Genomic DNA, 6,000 nt, shown 5'->3' on the forward strand with positions numbered 1-6,000 from the left:
GTGATAGTCTAATCACAATTTCATTTTGTCTGCACTTATAACGATTTCAAGCTGATTATTCCTTTCATAAGTAGCTCCCTACGATGTTCTCACTAGCGTACATTAGGTTTTCCTGACTTGAATTCTTTTCAAAAAGATAAAGCTGCTAAAGAAATCTTTGAACCAACGAATTCATATCAACGTGCATTACGTTTACAAATATAAATTATGGAAACATAGACTTCACCATTGTATTTTTCGTAATCTCCTAGCCGTTTCATCGATAAAGAATTTTAATTTTATCGAATTATCGAACTTTCGAGACTCCCGAAATGTTTGAGACTCTCAAAATATTCGAGACTCTCGAAATGATCGAGACTCCCAAAATGTTCGAGACTCTCGAAATGATCGAGAGTCCAGAAATGTTTGGGACTCTCGAAGTGTTCGAGGCACTCGAAATGTAAGAAATATTAGACAACTTCGAGACACTCGAATTGTTCGAGGGTCTCGAATTGTTTGAAAGCAGCAAATACAGAAATATATCAATATGATCACATTTGTCGAGTCGCTTGAATATTTAGAAAAGTTCGGGATTATCGTAGTGTTCAAAAGAAAGATGTATTCGAGGTTATCATAGTTGTATATAATATGTATTACATATATGCAGAACGTTCATTTTAAAACTTCTCTCCTTAGCAATGAAGTGAAGGAAAAGTTTTTTTCCTACATATCTGTACAAGGTTTATGCAGTCTGTCAGAAGAGAGAAAGAGGAAGAGAAAACATGCATCACCCGAATGGAATTATAATCTAAGACAACATTAGTCTACTAATAGTCACTTGCCGATTGCGTCAATAACGGGGCAAGCAGAAAAATAATTATGATTTCGACAAATACAACTTTGCAATAACTTATCAGATGAAAAAGTTGTTTGACTAGTTTGGCTGCAAGAAGAAATCGTTGGAAAGGTGAAGGAACCGAACTGTTTATCACAACTTTTGATAATACCCGAAACTTCAATAATACTCGAAATGTCGATAATAATCGAAACTTCGATAATACTCGAAATGTTGACAATACCCAAAACTTCGATAATACTCGAAATGCCGATAGTACCCGAAACTTCGATAGTACTCGAACTTTCGATAATACCCGAAACTTCGATAATTCTCGAAATTTCGATAATATCCGAAACTTCGATAATTTCAAATACTCGAACGGTTTCGAGTAACCGATGAGAACTCGATAAATTTTCACTCCCAAAGTTCAATGGGTCCTCAGCCTTATCGAACAACCCTAGCTGATGCTTGATTGTGTTTTGGCTTCATTGAGTTAATAGGATGAAGATACGTATTGGTATATCCTTTATTTTAAAACATACTTGATTAAAAATTCCGTTTCGTTTCGTTTTCTGTAAATATAGACGAAGGTTGTTACTATTTTTTAAATGTGAATAATGAAGCTTAAATTCATTTTTTCAGCTAGCTCTTGGCAACAGAACTAAAATTAGTCAATGGTGTTTTATTGTTGTCTTATCTTCGATGGTAACGCGTTAGAACAGGCAAAAGTGTCACCTCTGTTTGCAAGGTAAGATTCTATGATTCAACTAATCATTTTATACTAGGCTATGCCCAAGGGCGCCCATGTTGTGGTTTCCAAGGGGGGCAAGTAAAAGCAACGTTTCAAATATAGTTTCAAATTTTGCTGTAACCAATGTAAAAATTCTATTGGGTTTGCGATATTCCCAAATACAATATCCTCTTAGAGGGGCGGGTGCCCCATCTTGCCCCCCCCCCCTGATGGGCGCCCTTGGTTGTGCCAAGTTTACAGATTTAGTTGTAGATCTACAGGTTTTTCATACAGTACGAAAAACGAAGAATTATTTGTTATGGTCTATACATAATTATTATTGTTGTTGTGCTCTTCAATTTATATGTTAAAGTTGATCAATTCATACGTCAATGTTCCAATTGAGTAGTTGCTAAATAACCAACACACTAAAAAGAACAAACTCAAAATTTTATTCTTAATCAGTCATCTTAAGAACCGGCTTCACAAGTGCGCTGGATACAAGACCTGTTCATTTGATTATCGGACAAGTGTTGTGAAAATAATAGATGGATCCGGTCTTGGGGTTCCCTGTTCGAATCCAGTTAAGAGAAGCACTATATTTGAACAGCAAGAGAAAAATGGGGCACGCGGAAATACGTAGGAACAAACCATGGTTCGACCAGGAATGTATTAAACTAGCGGAGAAGGGAAAACAGGCGAAATAGCGTTAGGTACAAAATTCGAACGATATAACTACACAAAATTTCGTTGACATCAAATGGGAAACTTCCAAAATGTATAGAACAAAGAAGCGTTATATTTTGATGGCTAAAATTAATAAACTTGAAGATAATAGTAAAAAAAAATCGAGACATGTATAAGGGCATCATCGAATTTAAATAAGGGTATCAACCTCGCGCGTATAATTTAAAGAAAATGACGAAACAATTCTCACTGATACAGATGGCATCTTGAATAAATGGAAAGATTTATTTGACGATTTTCTTAACACGCAGCTAAAAACTAATGTTCGTGGAGAAAGGTAAATGCACACAGCAGAACCATCGCTATAAATAAATTAAAGAAACACAAATCTCCCGGTATAGACGAAATTCCGGTTGAGTTAATTTTGGCTGGAGGCGAAAAATTATAAACCCACTCTCCTTATCTGGAACGAGGAGGAATTACCACAAGAGTGGAAAGAATGAATTTTCGTTTCAATTCAAAAGAAGGGCAGCAAAAAAGAGTGTAATAATTATCGAGGCATTTCTCTTCTACCAATATCCTATAAAAATCTTCTCAAACATTGTATTAGCAAAACTGATCGAACACGCATATGAAATTATTGGAGATTATCAGTGCGAATTTAGACGAAATCGATCAACTATCGACTAAATATTTACCATTCGACGAATACTTTAAAGATAATGGAAATACAATACAATACATCAATCATTTATTGATTTTTGAAAGATCTACGAATTTTTTTAGGAAAGAAACGTACAACATTTTTGCAGAATTTGAAATATCGAAAAAGCTAGAGTAGGGTGGGGACACTTGGCGCAGTTTTTTTCCTACTGCGCATGCGCAAACCCTTGACGCTGATTGGCTGGCGCAGGTCACGTGACCCCGCCACGCCCCTTGACGCTGATTGGAAATCCACGCCCCTTGACGCTGATTGGCTGGCGTCGGACCTCGCCTCCCTTGACGCTGATTGGTCGGCCACGCGCACGGTGCGCGCCGGATCACCGTCCACGCACATGCCACATAAGATCCGTTCCCTTTTATGAGCACTTTACGAACACATAGCAGATCGATAACACATTCTCCATCCACCTATTTAACATAGCACATATTACATAAGATTCGTTCCCTTTTATGAGCACTTTTAACATAGCAGAAATTACATGAGACTAGCAGAGCTAATAAAAGACTATGGCTTATTTAACATAACATAGCAAAGATTCGTTCCCTTTTATGAGCACTCTTTTTAAACATAGCAGAGAATAATGGGGGAGTATTCGCCCTCCATTTTGAGACCAATTTTTTGACCTACTGCGCATATGTGCAAAACTGTTCCGATTCCGCCGGAGCAGAACTGCCGTTCTATTTATCAATGGTACCAGAACACACACACACACACACACACACAGCAGACCGCAGACTGTTCCAGTTCAGGAGCAGATTACGGCTATGCGCAGAAACATAAAATAAGACATAACACTTCCGTTCTCTTTTACGAGCACTTTATAGCTACATAATAGAGCAGAGAATAAAAAATAATAACACACACACTTGATTGCTTATGCGCAGTAAAATTAAATTTCCAATTAATTACACATTGCATGCATGCGCAGAAAAATTACATAGACTACAGACTGTTCCAGTTGCAGTGCTGGTTCCGGTTCAATAGAGCAGACTACGTGCAACGAGCAGGTCATAAAAGACTATGACCTATTTTTCATCCCCTAAATAACATAGTATACAACCACACTTGGTTGCGTATGCGAAATCCGATTTAGTACAAATAACACGCATGCGCAGAAACATTTATATTTCCGATTCGACCATGCTGGTAAAGAATACCACATTTATTTCTACCTGGGTCTTATAGTTTATGTGGGATACGCCCTTTCTATGACAATTTTAACCGATTTGGATGAAACTCGGTATAGAGGGGTTTTCGGCCATGCTGATTACGAATATCATACTTATTTTTACCTGGGTCTTATGGTTCATGTGGGATACGCCCTTTCTATGATAATTTTAACCGATTTGGATGAAACTCGGCATATGGGGGTTTTCGACCATGCTGAGTACGAATATCATACTTATTTTTTAACTGGGTCCTATAGTTTTTGCGGCATACGCCCTTTCTATGACAATTTTATCCAATTTGGATGAAACTCGGCATATGGGGGTTTTCGGACATGCTGATTACCAATACCACACCTACTTTTACATGGGTCTTATAGTTTATGAGGGATACGTCGATTGTATGACACTTAAAACCTAATAACTCAAAAACGGATTCACATATTGAGATGCTCTTTCCAAATCTAGTAATTGGTCATCAGGTACTACAAATTCCAAAATAATGACCATCGAGGTCAAAGGTCAACATACTTAAAACCTAATAACTCGAAAACGGATCCATATATTGAGATGGTGTTTCCAAGTCTGGTAATTGGTCATCAGGTACTACAAGATCCAAAACATTGACTATCGAGGTCAAAGGTCAACCACTTAAAACCTAATAACTCGAAAACGGATCCACATTACGAGATGCTGTTTCCAAGTCTGGTAATTGGTCATCAACTACTACAAATTCCAAAATAATGACCATCGAGGTCAAAGGTCAACATACTTAAAACCTAATAACTCGAAAACGGATCCATATATTGAGATGGTGTTTCCAAGTCTGGTAATTGGTCATCAGGTACTACAAGTTCCAAAATAATGACCGTCGAGGTTAAAGGTCAAAATACTTAAAACCTAATAAGTCTGAAACGGAGCCAAATATCGAGGTGTTGTTGCCACATTTAGTAATTGGTCATCAACTACTACAAGTTCCAAAATAATGACCATCGTGATCAAAAGGTTAAAGTACTTAAAACCTAATCACTCGAAAACGGAGGCACATATTGAGGTGCGGTTTCCAAATCTAGTAATAGGTCATCAACTAGTACATGTTAAAAAAACGTACTGACTTTCGAGGTCAAAGGTCAAATATTTAAGCCTTAATAACTCGTACACGGAGCCAGCAAGAGATTTCTGTGACCTATTCATTTTTTGTTCCAAGCAGAAAAAGTGAAGAATGAATAAATTTTAGTGACTTATTTGCTATTGTACTAACGAGAAATCTAATTTGTAACTAGCTCAGAACTTCTGTACATTTTGGGTTATTCAAAATAATTTGGATGGACTAACGAAAAAGAAAGCAAAGATATGCCATTTTAGCTAGCTGAGAATTTAAAGAAACAAAGGGAACCTACTCAATTTTCTATCAATCAGAAATGCCATTTCAACTACCTCAGAGTTTGTGCCTTTTTATGCTAAGGTCTATTTTAACTCTTCTTGACTAATTAGAAAAACGAAGGAATATTTTACCAATGAGAAATGCCATTTTTTCTAGACCATGTTCTAATATTTAAACAAACGAAGGGGTGGATTTGAGTGACCTATTCAATTTTGCACCAATGAGAAATAACGGCATATTTTAAATCATTTTGTACTATTTAAATGAACAAACAATCGAATAAATTTAACCGGCTCAGAAGTGTACTATTTAAACAAACGAAGGTCTCTTGAGTGAAATTTCCAATTTTGTAGCAAGAAGGACTATTTTCTAACTAACTCAGAATTTCATTTCATATTGTAATACTCAAATTTGGATGGAGTGTTTAGTTTTGTTCGAACCAGAAAAATTTGATTGGATTTTTTTCCTTGTGTACCAACTGGAAAAAAGTGA

Source organism: Thermobia domestica, chromosome 11 (genome assembly GCF_964235325.1).
Source record: "Thermobia domestica chromosome 11, izTheDome1.hap1.1, whole genome shotgun sequence".
Classification (NCBI taxonomy): domain Eukaryota; kingdom Metazoa; phylum Arthropoda; class Insecta; order Zygentoma; family Lepismatidae; genus Thermobia; species Thermobia domestica.